At 33.5% G+C, this 18,278-nt stretch overlaps 1 protein-coding gene across 16 annotated transcripts in view; it reads right to left on the reverse strand.

The window, feature by feature from the left end:
* Positions 1–18,278, reverse strand: part of Ppfia2 (PPFI scaffold protein A2) — a 295,042-nt gene that overhangs the window by 94,579 nt on the left and 182,185 nt on the right. The gene's annotated exons all lie outside the window — the stretch shown is intronic.

An 18,278-nucleotide genomic window follows, 5' to 3' on the forward strand; every position in this document is an offset into this window, starting at 1 on the left:
TGATCTGATCCTCGGATCCTCCTGAGTAGCTAGTATTACAAGACATGAACATCCAGTGCCCAGACTATATTATCCTTTCTAAGCTTCAAGAACTTTAAAAAGCACCTAAAAAGGTCACCTAAAAAGTGATGTTAAAAAGGCTAGCGTTCCTTAAATATGCTTTCAAGATCCGTGAAAAGTCCTAGCCTCTTGAACTGTTGCTACTTAAATGGTCTTGTACAAATTAGCCTTCTTCTTTTTCTGTATTATGTGGGAATATTCATAGCTATCTTCTTTGTCAATAGTAAGTTGCATCTGAAGCTACTTAAATACTCATTATGTAAGGTCTACTTGCTTTGTCCTCTAGCTCTCTGAAGAGCTTGAAGTTACTCACTAGCCATCTTGGCTAGGCATTTTTTAAATTTTTCTTATCTGGGTTGCTTTTCCTTCCTCTCATCTTAGATCTTGAGAATAGGCTATGGGGTATAACTTCCAGAGAATTTAGTTATATAAGTCTGCAGTATTATTTTTTAAAATAATTCATGTTAAGAAATTATTACTTAATTGCGATCATATGTTAGGTGTTGGTAACCCAGTTTTTGTTTGTATGTGTGTTTGTTTGGTCATGGGGACTTGAACACTGGGCCTGGGCCCTGTTCCTGGGCTTTTCATCTGAAGGCTACTGCCCTATGCCTGAGCCACAATGCCACTTCCGGTTTTCTGGTTGTTAATTGGAGATAAGAATCTCACAGACTGTAGTGCCCAGACTGGCTTTGAAGCTCATCCTCAGATCTCAGCCTCCTGAGTAGCTAGGATCACAGGCTTGAGCCACTGTATTGGGGTTGGTAATCCATTTTTGACACTGAGTGTTGTGGCACTGAAACTTAATTGTTATTCAACCCCTGTTCTTAGGACACTAGCTGGGGGGAAAAAAAGATCGTCCGGAAATATTTATGGAATGTCAAATGACAGCAAAAAACCTATAAGATCCGTGGGAAGTTGGAAAATATGTAGGATCTATGTAAGAAAATGTTATTAGTAATCCAGGGAGAAAACTACTCGAACCTGAAGGCTTTCCACATGCTCATATTACATGTTTTAAAGTTAAAAAGGAACTATAAAAGTGTTCATTGTTAAAAATCAACCAGCCAACAAACAAGTAATGATATAGCCTTGTAGGATATTCATGTGTGGAGTTTGAGGAGGCATTTAGAAGAGAAGGCAGGGCACTCTACTGAGAGTCATCAAGATATTAAGCAAATATAAAGTAATAAACAATTCCACTGTGTATCAGAATATTACTAAAAATAATTTCAAGTGTACTGCAGCTTAGGTACTATGACTCAAATGCATTGAACTATAGTGTGCTTATGTGCTTTAGATTCAGCATGAATTTACCTGAAATAGAGAAACAGAATTCCAAGAGCAGATAGCTCAGTACTAAATGCTCCTCATAGGCTTCTAACAATATATTGTAGCATAAATTTTTAAATAAATTATGAAATTATAATGTATTAAAAATTATTTCATTGTTTTCAAAACAGGTTGTCCAGGTTATTTGTATACAGATAGATTAAAGATAAACACAAATTCCACATTATACTATGTACTAATCTCTCAACAGGGTCCTAGGTTCAATATAACTTTTATTTTATAAATAAGGAAGATAAGGTGCCAAAAGTTTGGCCTCATGGGACAGTGCTTGCCTAGCATGTACGAAGACCCAGGTTTGATTCCTCGGTACCACATACATAGAAAGTTGTGCTGTGGCTCAAGTGGTAGAGTGCTAGCCTCAAGGAAAAGCCCAAGGACCCTGTCCAGGTCTTGAGTTCAAGTCTCATGATTGACAAAAATAAATAAGTAAATAAATAGATAAATAGATAGATAAATAAATAAATAAATAAATAAGGAAGATAGCATACATTGAATACTTAATATTCTTGAGGCCATACAGAAAAAGATACAACAGAAACAATTTCTAAACTAATGCTATTGAAAGTTGACATTGTAATTCTGCTTGATTACTAATAAGATGATTCCCTGCATCCACAAAATAAATATGTATGTAGGCTAGGACACCAGTTCTGTAGTCTGTAGGGAATTTTCCTTCCCTGCTATGGCACACAAGGTAGAAAATATCTTCTAAATCAAAAGATGTCTTCAATTGTTCCTAGGAATTATTCATCATGTTTATTTGTAATTTCTACGAGACAGAGTTATTTAAACTTATCTTGAAAACTGTCCAACAACTGTAAAAAAACAAATCATGTCCATATAAAATTCCTACTTCTAATTCTGCAGGGACCTTCCTAGACATGTTTTAAAATTCTTATTTGCCTCTTTTTTTTTTTTTTACCACAACTTCAGAGCAGTATCCAAGCCTAATTAACAAGAGGGTTTTTTTTTCATCTATTTTTATTCCAAACTCAATTAACAATTCCAGGAGCGAGACTTAACAGAAATCTCACCATACCAACACATAATTTGCTTCTACAGAGGTACTTATTCTAATTCTAGTTGATTTCCATGTTTAGATTACACTGAGGTTGCAATACATAAAACAAACTGAACAAAGAAAGTAATAGAACAGAAGAGCTTTATTATTTACATTGAGCAACTCTACTAGCAAATTCAGTTTAAATTTGTGTTGTTACATATTACTTGGCGGAAAAATAAAAACTGAAACGCTTGTTCAGATAAAATTAAGGACCCCAAATCAGTATAGCAACTATTTCACCATAAGGGCTTTCTTTCTGGAAATAAGATGTGAAGCACCACAAAAGCACACAAATCCCAGTGTAAAGCAATTTCATGTGGTCTTTCCTGCTTGATCAACCTTTATTTTCAACCTTTTTTTCCCCAGATTTCTTGATAATTCCATTCTAACTGGAGTAAGGTGGAATCTGAAAGTTGTTTTGATTTGCATTTCTTTTACGGCCAGAGATGTTGAGCATTTCTTCATGCATCTATTGGCCATTTTTCGGTCCTATTAAGCCTTTTAGCATCTTTAAGCCTTTAGCCAACCTTTTAATGGGATGGTTGTTTCTTTGAGGATTTGTTTTGGAGAATTTCAATTTTTTGAGTTGTAGGTATATTTTAAATATGAGGCCCTTGTCTATTGTATGGCTAGTGAAGATCTTCTTCCACTCTCTAGGTCTTCTATTTAACTTGCTAGCTATGTCCTTTGCCATACAGAAGCTCTGCAGTTTAATTTAGTTCCATTTGTCCAAACTTTCTTTAATTTGTTGTGTTTCTGGGCCTTTACTAAGGAAGTTTCAACCTGTGCTAATGAGACCTAGTGTATCTCCTATTCCTTCCTATAAAGATTTCAGGGTATCTGCTTTTACCTCAGAGTCTTTGATCCATTTGGAATTAATTTTATATGAAGGGTGACATAGAAGGATCCAAGGTGCTTAACCAATTCTGCCAGCATCATTTGTTGAAGAGTCTGTCTTCCATCCTATTTTATTGGCTCCCTTATTGAAGATTAGGTGGCCATAGGTCTGTGGGTTAATTTATGGATCTTTAGTTCAATTTCATTGGTCCTCATGCCTGTTCTTGTGACAGTACTAAACTGTTTTCATTACTATAGCTCTATATTAGAATATGAAGTTCGGTACTGATATCCCCTTAGCACTGAAAAACTAAAAATATTTCTAAAGCAAGAGTACAAAAAGTTAAAAGTCAGGCAGGAGACATGGTAGAGTGCCTAACAAATTAGTCATGTGAGTCTGAATCTCTAAGTTCAAATTCCTGTACAGCCAAATGTAAAAGGAAATACTTGAAAATCTACATTTATATACTCTTAGTTGTATCTCTGTCTTTTGTTTTAGTGTGGTCCTCTGTTGCCAGGAATTTCTTTGATACTTTTAGAGTGAACCTTCTATTTAACAACTCAAATATATGGTATTTTTCAGCAAATATTTGACTTTTAAAATGTCAGAGTAATTGCTCTGATTACAGACATAATGATTTGTCTTTACAAAATCATGAGATCTGATGCCCTCAGTGAGGCATGATAAACTTTATAAGTACATACAGGGTTTTTTTTCCCCAGTCAGGGCAGCAGTGACAAAATTATAGGCTTTCTTTTAGAACAATTCTTTTTTGTTGTTCCTATTGTGGCAAAAAATCTTAAGGAAAAGAAAGCATTTCAAACTGCTTGAAAACTACTTAACAAAATGTGGAAGGCAGAAACCATTTCCATTAGTCATTCCAACATGTAAAAATATAAGCAGGGGGAAAGAAAATGGTTTATCCATTTAATCTTTTTGCCTAGAAATAGCCCCCACTCCACCAAAAAAATAATACTGAATCCATTATTCTGAACAAACCTTTTAAAGTAATCCATTTACTTGGGTAATTAATTGCCATTATATTAATCAGTATGTATTTTCACTTTATTTTATGTTATCTTCAAATGTGTTCATAGGGAGAAAAGGCAGAACTTACATGATCTTTATATACTCATTTTATGGGTTGAGAAAATGAGGTATATATATGATGAGAGATATAACCGTTTCCAGCCCAACAAATAATCACCTGTTAACTCCACAATAGATAGAACACCCTACCCCTGAGAATTTCAGCTCAATCACCTGCAAAATACATTAGATGGAATTATATCTAAAAAGGCAATAGTAACATTATCAACATTATTAATAACACAGATTATTAATAGCACAGATATAGTTTTAAGTTTATATGTATTAATTCACAACCACATGGACAGTAACTTCTAAAATGCTTGAGATAATTAATAAGGAAAGAAAGGATAAACGATTATCCACAGTTTCGCTGATCTCGTGGAAGTCCAAATCTTTTAGAGACAAAGTAAGTTGTCCTCTTGTGTTCTGGCGACTTTCCTCAGAATAAACATATTAATGTTGTTCAGTCAGACAGGATGAATAGCTATTTTCCCCACTTCCCCACCATGCCCTCCTTAATTTCAAACTACACTTAAATATCCCTTTTTCATAGAGTTTTTAAAATAAATTTTGCCACATATTTTTCTCTATTCGGTCAGATCATCAATCTGTAAATTGTTTTATATTTGAATGGTCAAAAAATGAAAGGAGAAAAGGGTAGACAAATTTAGAGAAGAGGACAATACAATCAGGGATCCAATATATAACCTATAAATTTAAGAGAGTGAAGGAAGGGGTTTGTAGGGGAGGATGTTAAAAGAGGTCACATTGGTAAGATGCGCTGTAGTCATAAACTTTGTGAAATGGAAACTCCTTTGTGCAGCTACTTAAGATAATAATAATTACAAAAGGAAAATGAAAACCTTGAAATAATTGAAGGATGATCACAAAAGTTTGTAAGGATGAATGATTACAGCTGTTAATTTTAAGTTATGGAGAGTGCTGTGTAAGAAATTTCAACACCATGGTATTGGGGGCTTTGGAGACTGAAATATGCCACATGAACAGTCAAAAATGCAATCACTTTTTGCAGTGGAACCCCAATAGAATCCAAAGACAGGAAGACTTCAGTGAGGGCTCTGGTTTGGCTACTCCAATGAATCCTTAGCTTTCATCCCTAATGAAAGATTTCCTTGGCTGATTTTAATTTGTTGTCTTCGAATACACCAGACCTATGTGTATGTAATAACTTTCTATATGCCTGTATGTCTCCTTTGCAGATCTTTGAATCTGATGGTAAAGCAGTGAGTATTCCTGAACTTGCAGTTGGAATCAGAACTGGGGATGGGTTGGGGGTGGGAAGGGCCCTCTTGTGAAGTTCTGTGCTTTTGAACCTCAAAGCTTGGCTAAGCTCTGCTCATAACATCTACTAAACAGACAGTCCTTGATTTGTTATGGTTTGATTTAAGAGTATTGTGACTTCATGAGGACATCACATATCTAATACATATGCAGTAGAAACTATATTTTGATTTCAATATTTGATCTCTTCCCAGGCTATCAATGAATAGCTCGATGTTTTCCTGCAATTCTGGGCTCTGGAAGGAATAGCAGATCCCAAGCAGTCTCTGGCCATGAGAGCAAATAGCCCATACTCTAATGAAAATCCATTTGCACTAATGACAATTTTATTTTACAATGGGTTTACTGGGATGTTTTCCACCATAATTAGAGGAATATCAGCACTGGCTCTGATAGCTTTACTGCACATTATAATAAAAGATAGTCATTAATATTTATTCAAGAAAATTGAAATTGTTAATATGTTGGTTCACAGCTTATTTCATCTTCTTGTTCTTAGAGATCAATTATTTGTAAGTTCCCAATTTTTTCAGCATTTGAGATCCACTGTGCTTTGCTGCCTAATAGGAAATGGGAACAAAGAGTGCACTCAGGTGTCATGAAACTCTTGAGCTGACATTTTCTACACTTGAAGCACAGGAGTCATTTCAGCATTCTCATGCGATTTACTTCAGAAGTTTTAATTTAGACTCAATTACACTTCATTCTACACCAATGGGAAACATTTGGATATATTCAATTTAGAAATCCAACATTTTCAAATAATTGCATGTATATCAATGCTTCATTGGGCATTTTCTATAGAGATAAGAATTTAGCTTTAATATCTGTCATAAAAAGACTAGCTAAATTAACCAAATGACTTACTATGAGCCTTATTAATTTAGTTGATACCAAGTTTACCTTTCAATATGAAGAAAGTATGAATATTGAAATAATCCATTAAAACCTACTGATTTGGAAGATAGTATAATGAATTTCTATAGCTGGGAGAAAATAAACAGATGATTTAGACACCTGTAGCAGTGATTCTTTGAAAAGAAATATATAATTAAGAGAAAGGTACTATGTTGTCTCTCATCTCTTTTGCTGTCCCTTGGTTATCTCATATTGTTACAGTATCTTACTTTGTTACCTGATATATCGGATATATTTGTATTTGATTATTTGAAATTGGATAGGGAAGGGGGGAAAACAAGATGAGGGGTGGGGTGGTGGGGGAGGGAAATGGGGACCAAGACATGTGAAAGGGTATCAATGTATATGAATTAATGCACCATCTATCTGGCAAATATCATGTAACCATTTTATTAATTACAATAAAAATATATGAAAAAAAGAGAAAGACAGGGTTGCCAAGGGGCTATTTTCCAATTTTCAAATTCAGAGGAAGGCATCTTGTATTTGGATTTCTCCTTATAGCACCCAGAAAAAAACACTCTGATTTCCAAATTTTAACTTAAAAATTATTGTTATTATTGAGCTGATGTACAAAGGAGTTACCATTTCATAAGTGAGGTAATGAGTAAATTTTTTTTCAGGCAAAGCCACCTTTCCTTTGTTCTTTCACACATTTTCCTTCCTGTTTTTTTTTTCCCTCCCACATGTCGTATGACATTTTCAGTGTATTCCAGATTTTAACATTCATAATGGAACCATATGATGATTCGAATTGTACCTATGTTTAGTCTTGAGTACACTATCCAAATACTTTTTATCATCAAGGATGCTATATCAATAGAAAATTATTTTCATTTGTATATATATAAATAATTTTATTAAATTTCTATAAGATATTTTGCTATTTTCAAGTCCATAAATCATTACTCAAAAAACTAGTCAAAACTAAAAAATGCACAAATATTCAATTCCTCAAGAAATCTGACAGAGGCAGAGAGAAATTAATAATTTGTTCAGGTTTATAGAATTAGTTAATGATCTAGAACTCAAATTTAAATCCCTTCACTTTCAGTCAATGTTCTTTTATCTTCATGCTATAATTTATTTTTCATTAAGTTTCAGTATGTAATTTGTTTAAAAACTTGGTCATTAGCTTAAATGTATGTACCCTTATAAATAGGTGGATAAAATCAAGCAATTCTATAATGAAATATGATCAAATATTAATATTAAACATTATCTTGCTATTAATATAGAAAGCAGTTCACAATCACTCCAAAACTAATCTCCAAAGAAACAATCATCCCATTAAAAGATGGGCCAAATACTTAAAAAAGACAGTCTTCTCTGAAGAAGAAACAAAAATGGCCTACAGACACATGAAGAAATGCTCGACATCTCTGGTCATAAAAGAAATGCAAATCAAAACAACTCTAAGATTCCACCTCACTTCAGTTAGAATGGCCAGGATCAAAAAATCTAATAACAATAGATGTTGGAGGGAATGTGGCCAGGTGGGATCACTACTACACTGTTGGTGGGAGTGCAAACTTGTTCAACCACTATGGGAAGCAGTATGGCATTTCCTCAAAAGATTAAACATAGAGTTCCCCTATGACCCAGCAATTCCACTACTTGGCATTTACCCAATCGTCCAGAAGCAAGGATATACTAAATCCATTAGCACAATGATGTTCATTGCAGCACTATTTACCATAGCAAAGATATGGAACAAACTCAGATGCCCCTCAGTTGATGAGTGGATCAACAAAATGTGGTATTTATACACAATAGAATTCTATACTGCTGTCAAAAAGAATGACATCCCCCCATTTGTAAGAAAATGGAAAGATATAGAAAAAATCATATTAAGTGAAGTAAGCCAGACTCAAAGGAACAGAAGCTCAATGGTTTCCCTCATTTGTCATAATCAGTAGAAACCTTGGGCTCTCCTAGCAGAGATTTACAATAGAACAAAACCTAGATACATAAGGCCATATAGAATGACACTAAATGAAAGGACCTCCAGGATATAGAAACAAAAGCCATATAATGAGTGATTGTTGTCCTTAATGTACTACATTATTGCTCATCTCTTTTGCCATCCCTTGGCTATCTCATATTGTTACAGTATTTCACCTTGTTATCTGATATATTGTATATATGCTTATTTGGTTATTCGAAATAAGATAGGGAAAGGGGGAAACAAGATGAGGTGGGGGGAGAGAAATGGGGACCAAGACATGAGAAAGGGTATCAATGTTTGTGAAGTAATGCACCTTCTATCTGGTGAATATGATGTAGCCCTTCTATTAATTACAATAAAAATATATGAAAAAGATCTTTGCATGGACATATTAAAAAAGAAAACAGTTCACAATCTCATATGCAAAGATAAAACATCCCTTGTTTCTGTTAGGAGAACAGGTCCTATGTTTTCATCAATGAAAAGATTCTAACAAAAATAAGAGAGAGTTTATGAAAAATATTTGCAAACAGAATTCAAATGTTTCATACACAATAGGAAACAACATGAATCTCTATTTTAGACAATTACCTCACAGAGGTCTTAGAAATTCTAAAGCAAAAAATGGTGCAAGTAGCAAACAATAAATTTTGTTGGATTTCTTTGTTGAATTTGAACTGTTTCCATAAGTCACACTGATATCTTATTTGGGAAGGGTTTTTTGTCTTGGAGTATATAATTATCTAGAACAAAGGAAAAAATGTCCTATTGATGGTAATAACTTTGGAAATTCACAGTTTCTGCAATTATCTTTATAATAAAATATCCTCATAAGGATAACTGAGACATACAATAAAAATCCTACATCTTTGTGAATACCGCTGTGATGCTGCTGAAACTTTTGAGTTCACCAATAAAAGAAACAGACAGGAAGGAAAGAAGAAGAGGGGTGGGGTGGGGGAGGGAAATGGGGACCAAGACATGAGAAAGGGTATCAATGTTTGTGAAGTAATGCACCTTCTATCTGGTGAATATAATGTAACCCTTCTATTAATTACAATAAAATATATGGAAATAAATAAATAAGTATTACTCCAATAAATAGACATTATTAAATCAACATTCAAATATTCTATAAAAATAAAAGCAATGAAGAAGCACATACATTTCTAACAAAAAGGAGTTTATTATATCACAATTTGGTTCTCATAATTTTGTAGGCAGTGACCCCTGAATTTTATATAGCAAGAGACAGAAGTTCAATGATTCAGGAATGTCCTATTTCTATGCTAACACAGTTGTCATTCAACAAATACTTTGTGCCAGTGAGTTTAGAGATCCTCACTTGCCTTGATCATCCATGAAATAGTGTCACTATGTTTGACATTTTATTCACAGCATTAATTCAAAATTAGTCTGAAATTTACCAGTTTGTGTATTAATGATGCAATGAAACTCATCAGTTGAATTAGCTTATATTGTTTACAGAAAACTGGAAAACTATCATAAGATTGATTCATTGTACAAACTGCTAATAGACAAACAAAATTACATCTTCTTTCTCTCACAGACCTGGGAAATAAAAATGAAAGTTCTAAAAACTGAATAGTTTGACAAACAGTAATTTGAAATGATTTTAGTTTTCACGTTTAAAAAAATAATAATGCAAGAACTTTAGCAGTGATTTATTTCTCTACATCTTTGACTTTACCTGACATATACAATAGTTCTTAGTTTGATCAGAAAACTGACTTGCCTTTTGATTAATTGGAAAATTAATTTGAGATGAGTATTTCTTTCAGTTCCTTTAAAGCAGATCCCTTCATAAGGACTGAAGAGTAAATTTTCCCATTTTTTTTGTGTGTGTGGGGGATAATTTTCACCTATTAAGTTTCTTTTAAACCATTTAAAAAGAGATGAACTGCTCATAGATTTCAAGAGGTTCCAAAGGTTTTATGTCCATGAAGTTCTGGAAAAAATAATTTACCTCTAAATTTATTGCAAGTGGCCCAAGTCTTAAAGAGATAACTTTCACTTCATATTTGGATTCATTCTTTTGAAATATTGTTAGTAAAAGGATTGCAGAAGTTTAAATGAAAATATGATGGAGGAGTCCATATTGCTTCAGATGGTAAACACTATAGAAAACAGGCTTTTATTTGATTTATTGTGTTGATTTATGAGAAGAGTGTGCTATTATAAATCTGTACTGGCTTAACACTGATGAACTTGACAGAGTCTTTATAACCTTGTTTATAAATTCTTTCATTTGTTTTTACCTCCCTTAGTAGAAAAGTTGCAATTCCATGGGAAGAATCTCTCCAGTCCAATCTCTCTGTATTCCTTCCTTTGCAAACCAAAATCTTCATTACTACACTACGTGTTTCTTTTCCCCCTTATCCATTCTTTTTTATTTTGAATACATATGATGATTTATTCCAGAAAGTCATTATCTTCCAAAATAAGTGCACTAGGTGAAAATTGAAAGTGGCTGAAATTTCAAGGCTGGAAAAAATTAACATTTGTAGTAAGTAATACCGAAACCTTGCTGGGTCCCAGTTGTAGTTATAAAGATTCAATACAAAATTAAATATGGTATGGTACAAAACATTTTGTCCTGCCTAGTGTGATGACTCACACCTGGAATCCTAGAACTCAGGATGCTAAGATCTGAGGATCATGGTTCAAAGCCAGCTGGGGGCATTGAAGTCCAGTAGACTCTTATCTCCAAATAACCACCAGAGAGCCAGAAGTGGCCCTGTGGCTCAAGTGGTAGGGTGGGAGCCTTGACTTGAAGAGCTCAAGGACAGTTTAAGTCCCAGAGTCACAGGCCCAGAGTTCATGTCCCACAACCAACCAAAAACAAAATAGAACTCCCTTTATTTGCTTCTTTGGTATTTTCTAACTATGTGTGCATGTTCACCTTTGTACTTTTACTTTCACTCAATATAGAATTGTTTTAGTTATCATTATATAATGGTTATGAATAGTGGTTATGAATCAATGAATGGTTTTGAATAGCTATGCATCAAATTTCCTATTTGGGAATTCACTTCCTTTAGTTCTTCTCAACATCTGAATCCAAGATTATTTCTAATGATTATGACTACTACTTTCCTGTGCATATTCTTTTTATATCCCAGGATGAGTCTGTTTGTAAAGGAGATTAAATGAAAGGTTGATTTCCTTAAGGAAATCCACTTGAAAGTTGGTAAATGTGGTAATTAGAATTAGTACACATAGAGCAAAATGAATAAGAAATGGCTTGGTCTACAACAAAGAGTGATAGTTCGTTTTTATCTATAGTGCAATCACGTAGAAAAAGCTTTTAAAATAAACACTCCTGTACATTCACTACAAATTAGTCTGTCAATTGAATTTTCACAGGAGCTTCTGAAGAATCCATTTTATCTGGCTTAATTAAATAATTTTAAAAATATATGGGCTGCTGCTAAGGAATCACACATATTGTTAGATGTAATCCCTTTATTCCTTTTTGTGCTTCCATTTTATTATACACTTTTGAGTAGTTTCTCCATATTGAGCAAAACAAAAATACTGGACAAGAATTGAAGACTGTATTGTACTTAAGTAATTTAGAGTCACTTTTTTGAGGACAATAAGTTTGAAGATGTATTCAGTACTAACAATACAACCTGCCCAAGGGATCCCAGTGAAAGAGCCATAAACTGACATCAAATTTTCAATATGTGTATGTTTAGTTTTAATATTTGACTCAACTATATTTGTCATTACTTAAAGCACAAAAACTTATTCCAGACTGGACAATGCCTGTGTCCTCTTCATTTTATTATTTTCTGAACCTGACTCCTGATTATTGAAAGCAATCATTTTTTTCTTAACCTGAACTTTGAACACAGTACCATGTATATTACATACATTTTTTTTACTCTTGTATTTTCAAAATTCTAATCATTTGGAAGATTAAAAAATTTAATCATCTCTACCCTCCATAAAAACTTTTTCTTTCCTATTGTCTACAAAGAGAATGTAGCCCACTTCAGGCTATAAAGATCATCCTAATTCAGATTTTTTTTGTGTCTGTAGACTTATTCCCATTCTAACCCTGTGTATATCCTGTTTTGTCCACTAATTATAATCTCCCTTTACTCATCATTCTAAATGAAAATAAATTTACCTAGGAAAAGTTTAATGTCACTTATTCTTGTAATTTATTACTCCCTTTTAAGTATTTCAGTAATACTACCAAGTTGGTACTTATATCCATTTTATGTTATAGTTCATTATAATTATATTTTGCGTAATGAGACAAACATAAATAAGTTATCATTTTTTATCATTTTAAGGATATCATTAACAGTATTAACTTCATTCATCTTCATAGGCAATTATTACATTGACCTATCTCTGGAGCTTTATTTACTTACCCAAACTGTAATTTAGTGCACAGTAAACACTAGCTCTCCATCAGATGTGCTTTTAAAACTGTGTTATCTTTTAGTTGTACAAAGGACTTCCCATTTGATCAATATCATTCCTTTCATTGTTCTCACACCTTAGATCTCTATGTGCCTCACTAAAGTGTAAAACTAATTCTTTATTTCTACCCAGCACTTAATGAAGAAACTAGTAAACAGAAGATGCCCAATTGCAAGTGTCAGTGTCAAAATAACCTATCAGGTCCTGTTAACATACCATGTCAGATTATGTTAACCTTTCATCTATGCTCCAATTTAACCCACATTTAACCAAAATCAAAGCAGACTCTAACAGCTTAACATTCAGAACCCTACAGGGCTGAGCCATGTCAAATTAATGCTCCTCTTCTATCATTTTATACACTGACATTAATGAACACAAACTCATCTATTATTTTTGAACCATGGAGTTCATGTTTTCTTAGATTTATTATAGTATATCTCTTAGTGTATATCATACCAATTATACAAAATAATAGTATGCATGAGTGAAGAAACCAGAAGAGAATAGTTTTGAAGTTACATCTCAGACTTCTTCCAAGGGTATGATCCAGATTGCATAGAAAATAAGAACAGCTAAAGGTAAGGATCTCTAGGATATGGAAACAAGAGCTTTATCTTGTGTGATTATTGTTCTTAATGTACTATGTTATTTCTCTTCTTTTCTTTTGCCCTTATTGTTAATCTCATATTGCTACTGTATCTGATTTTGTTACCTGGTAAATTATATGTATGTTTATTTGTTTATTTGAAATAGGAAAGGGAAGGAGGGAAAACAGATGATTGGGAGGGGGTGGGGGGAAGAGATATGGGGACAAAAGCATGAGAGGCGGTAACAATGTGTAAGAAATAATTTACCTACTACTTGACAAATATAACTGTAATCCCTCTATACATTATCCCAACAAGAAAAAAGAAAATAAAAGAACAGGTTAAAAAAAACTGGCTGTAAACTATAATGAAAATCTGAACTACCTCAATTCCAAAATGAATGGAAAAAGATAAGAGTAAATGTATTTGGCAAACAAGGAAGATGAAATTGTATGAATTAGAACATTTTTGGTTTTTCTTTTTTGGTGGGTCATGGGGCTTGATCTTGGTCTGGGTCTGTCCCTGACCTCTTCAGCTCAAGGCTACCACCCTACCCTGGAGTCAAGCCCCATTTCTCATTTTTTCTAGAGGCTAATTGGAGATAAGCTTCTCAAGTCCTTTTGTGCCCAGGCTGGCTTTGAACCTTGATCCTCAGATCTCAGCCTCCTGAGATGCTAGGAGTACAGGTGTGAGCTACTGCCCCCACCCCCCAGCAAATTAGAACTGTTTGAATGCAAAGAGTTAAGTCAAATTCAAAGATTAAAATGGGAGACAATTGTAGCACAAAATGCAGCATATAAGGCTAGGTAGGCATGTTGACTCACTCCTGTAATCCTAGCTACTCAGATCTTATGATTGAGGATTCCGGCACTAAAGTCTGTGAGACTCTTATTTCCAATTAACCACTAGAAAACCGGAAGTGACATTGTGGTTCAAGAGGTAGGGCAGTAGCCTTGAGCTGAAGAGCTCAGGGACAATACCCAGGCCCAGGGGTAAGATGGTAACCTCGAGCTGAAGAGCTCAGGGACAGTGCCTAGGCCCAGAGTTCAAGCCCTATGATGGACAAAAAAAAAAAAAAGCACATTTTGAAAATGCTTGCTACTGTACTTAAGCACTAAATTAAATGTTCTAGTATTAATTTCATTAAAGAAAATGGTTTTTGATTATGAAGTATCTTACCTTCTTTTAAGAAAAAAATAAAATATGACATAAATATAAACACATATAGCTTAAAAGATTAAGACAATTAATATATCATTTAGTAAGCAAATACAAACCATTTTTCTATTCCTTATACTAATATGTACATATTTTATATATTACATGTCAGTTTACGTATGATTTGTATGTAGAAAATCTATAAAATATCATACTGCTGTTTTTTGTTTGCCAGTCCCAGTCTTGAACTCAGGTATTAAGCAAAGCCTTTGGGCTTTCTCAATGATAGTGCTCTACCACTGAATCACAGCACCATTTCCTGCTTTTTCTATGTATGTGGTACCAAGGAATTGATCCTGGGTCTTCATCCATGCTTGGCAAGCACTCTACCACTAAGCCAGACCGCCAGCTCCACACTTCTTGTATAATAAAATGCTTCGGAGCTTTTCCCAGAATAGAATGTAAAGTTATTTCCTATACTTTTTATAATGCTGCTTCAGTATAATAATGATTCACATAAAATCTAGAGAAATGCTAGAAAAAATAAGTGAAAATACATGTCCACCAGAGTAGATGATTTGTGGAAATTTTAAAAAATGTGCCCCAAGACCTGGGCACAATATCAATATGTGTCCTAATCAGTCAATCATGAGCTGAATGTCTTTCTTTAGTTTTCCTCCTGCTGTACAATTATCACAGACAATGATATAAAACTTATGGATATGTCAAATAATGCATGAAATCTTTTATGGAAATCAGATGAGAGCATATGCCTCCAGCTGTCAATTTTTTTATATGTTGTTGGTTTTCCTCAAAAAAAAAATCGTTGAGTTCTCTATGTTAAACCTACAACCAGTATTATACTTAATGGTGAAAAGTTAAAAGTCAAAACCATTTCTTTTAAAATCAGGAATGAAACATGAAAGACCACTTTTTCTATATCTTTTCAATACATTACTGAAATTCCTGGCAAGAGCAAAGAGGCAAGAGAAAAACATAAAGGGGGTTCAAATAGGGAGCAAAGCAGTTAAAAAAATGTCCTTGTTTGCAGATGATATGAGCCTATATTGAAAGAACCCTATAGATTCTTTCCCTAGGTTACTGAAACTTTGGCAATATACAAGGGTGTAAAATTAACCCACAAAATAAGTGGCTTTTCTGTATGCCAACAATAAGAAGTTTACGTTTGTAATAGCCTAAAAAATATCTAGCAATTAACCAAAGATGTGAAGGACCTCTAAGATAAAAACTTTAAAAATCTGTAAAAGGCAATTAAAGCAAGGTTCAATGGGAAAAATCTTCCATGCTTCTGGATTGGAAAGATTAACATCATGAAAATGGTAAAACTCCCAAAATCTCTCTAGAAATTCAATGCAATATCCAAAAAGTACCAACAATACTCTTTAATTGCAAAAAATCATACGGAATAAGATCCCTTCTTTAGCAGGAACAGTATTAGAGAAATATCAATACCAAATTTCAAACAGTATTACAAAGCCTTATTTATAAAAAAAAATACAGCTTGGTACTGGCACAAGAATGGACATGAGGAATAAGGGAATGAAGCAGAAACCCCAGAAATGAATCAACAGACCTGTAATTACCTAATATTTGATAAGGGAGCAAAAAATACAGGATGGAAGAAAAACGTACTGTTCACTAAATGATGCTGGCAGAATTGGCTATACACACTCTCAAATGATAATATAAGCCTTTAAATGTATTTCAATGTTATTTTAAACTATGAAGCATAAATTAAAATTTTCCACATGTTTTTATTCATTTGATCACATTATTTGTATCTATGATATATATGTATGTATATGCATTTATATTTTTTCTGGGCTCTTAATAATGGGACCTTGTTTCTTACAAAAAATATGGATCTAATTTTCTATAGTATTTTCTTGAAAAGCTTTCTTTATTATTCAAAGTTCACCGAATCCCCCCTTTTTTATTGTTGTTGTTTTGTTTTGCCAGTCCTGGGGCTTGAACTCAGGGCCTGGGTGCTGTCCTTGGACACATTTTGCACAAGCCTAGCGCTCTACCACTGGAGCCACAGCACCACTTCTAGCTTTTTTCTGTGTATGTGGTACCTAGGAATAGAACCCAGGGCTTTGTGCATGTTAGGCAAGCATTCTACTACTAGGCCCCAAATTCCCCTTTCTAAAGCTACCAGTAGCATGAATTCTCATTTTGACAGTTTTTTAAACCACCTTGCTATCACCAGTATATGGTGCTTTACATTTAGTTGATTTCTTTTACTAATTTTTGTTATTATAGAGAATTAAGATCTCAATCTGAACTATCTTCTAATTTTGATTTTTAGTATTTCATTTTGAAATAGTAACTCATTATAAAATTAAGGTTGAGTTTGTAATATTCTTAAAATGAATTATTTATCAACAGTTCAGTATTTGAAAACTAATATTTTTGTTGAGTTTATGATTTCTTAAGTGCATTTTAGTCAAGTCACATCAACAGTACAGTAAAAAATAAAATTCAATAAAATTAATAATGCATAAAGAGAATACCTTTTCTCTTATAAAAGTTACTTAAAATGAAAAATATATTTTAAAAGCCTGTAGTAGATTCAGAGGAACGTAATTGAAAGTTAGCTTATCTATGCTTGGAAGTTGAAAATACTGTCCTGTTTCTGAGTGCCTGAAAATACATTTGAAGGATAACACTGTATCAGGAAGCAAAACTCCTTCTCTAGTTTTGCTCTTATGTTATCCCATGTTATGTATAATTGAATGAACCATGCAAGGGCTATTCTTTGAGGAAATTTTCAGAGCCTCACGAGCATATGAGATATGCTGGAGAAATAAAGTAGATATTATTATATCAGATAAGCCTAATGCTGGTAGCTCTTGTCTATAGTACCAGCTATTCAGGAGGCTGAGAAGTCAGCCCAGACAGAAAGTCTGTGGGACTCTATCGTAATTTCCAATCAACTACTCAGAGAAACCCTCAACAATACCGTGGCTCAAGTGTCAGAGTGCTAGCTAGCTTTGAGAAAAGGAATCTATGGGACACTGTTTAGGTCCCAAGTTCAAGACCTAGGACCAGCACACACACACAAAAAGAAATAAAAAATATAAGTTATAGGGCAAATAGGTATTATACCACTATTATGATAAGCAAGGCTTTTATATTAGAAGTCATTAACTTTTGTTTGTGCATTCTTATCAATAAAATATTTTGAGGAATGTAACCAAAAGAAGAAAATATTTAACATACATAAATCATTGAATTAACAATGACATAATATAAAATGAATACACATTTGATATGCGTTTCTCCCTGTACTCCTCTAACTTACTTATAAATTACTCTGTCTCATAAAAAGCCTAGGTTTTTGTTGCTACTTACTATCTAAAAAGTTTTTGTCTTCTGTGATGACTTGTAATATCAGACCCTTATTACCCTTCTCTTTTTTTCCCAAAGAGTTCAAATTGCTGAACTGAATCTAGTCATTAAAATGCTCTAATC

This window comes from Megascapheus bottae, chromosome 2, assembly GCF_031878675.1.
Source record: "Megascapheus bottae isolate mThoBot1 chromosome 2, mThoBot2.hap1, whole genome shotgun sequence".
Classification (NCBI taxonomy): Eukaryota; Metazoa; Chordata; class Mammalia; order Rodentia; family Geomyidae; genus Megascapheus; species Megascapheus bottae.